Genomic DNA, 996 nt, shown 5'->3' with positions numbered 1-996 from the left:
AGATTCTTTGTGTCTATGTGTGTGGAGGATAGAGAGAGACATGTACATGGGGCTTTGTGTTGTGTAACGTAGAGACACATATACATAATTAGAGAGTGAGTGTGTGAGATACACATGCGGACAAAGGGAGAGATGAGGATCCAGATAAATGGGTGTCTGTGCGTGTCTGGGTGTGTTTGTGTACGCGTTTGTGTGTGAGAGGGAGTGTGTGTATGTGGAGTAGAGAGACCACTGATGATGTGAACCTAGTATAAGGGAAGGAGGAATGGTGTGACATGTGTAGTAGCAGGATAGCACGGGTGCGGGCGGGGGGAGCAGACTATTTGGAAGAGACGTCGAGTGTGTGTGTGGGAGAGGGGTGTGAGAGCGAGAGAGAGCTAGCGACGGAGAGAGAGAGAGAGAGGAAGAGAGGGGGCGAGAGGGGTCGTTTGTGTCCATAAATGGCGTATAGATAGGGAGACAATGTTGATGTTGTCCGAAATTGGCCTATGTACGGAGACGCAAGGGAAGCGAGTCATCGTGTGTGTGATAGGGACTTCATGAGATATCTAGACTAGATGGTGTAGAGAACAATGTGCGAAATCAAGAATGATGATACATTAGGGAGCTATGGAAAGAGTCACGACATATATGTATACAGGGAAGGAGCTGGGGTGGGTCCGCATGTGGGAGAGATAGAAAGAGGAGAGTGGTGCACAAGGAGACAAACTGTGCTTGTTTGCAGTGGGGGTGGTGCGTGAGGTGAGTGCGCGAGAACCACATAACTAGGGAGATAGACATTTGGGGGCGATGTTTTGTGTGTATGGGAAATATACACTCTACATAGTGTGTGTGCTTGGGTAAGAGAGATAGCAGGAGACCTAGAGAGTGAGGGAAGAGATGTGTGCATGCCCGAGAGACAAAGTGATAGAGACCTATATTGGGGTCCGGACTTTACAAGAGAGAGGGGTGTTAATGTGCTCGTGTGTTGGTGTCTGGCAGAGAGAACGACTTCTC

This window comes from Triticum aestivum, chromosome 4D (genome assembly GCF_018294505.1).
Source record: "Triticum aestivum cultivar Chinese Spring chromosome 4D, IWGSC CS RefSeq v2.1, whole genome shotgun sequence".
In the NCBI taxonomy this organism is placed as follows: Eukaryota; Viridiplantae; Streptophyta; class Magnoliopsida; order Poales; family Poaceae; genus Triticum; species Triticum aestivum.
The sequence above is the reverse complement of the archived record's forward strand: the minus strand, read 5'-3'. Positions refer to the sequence as shown.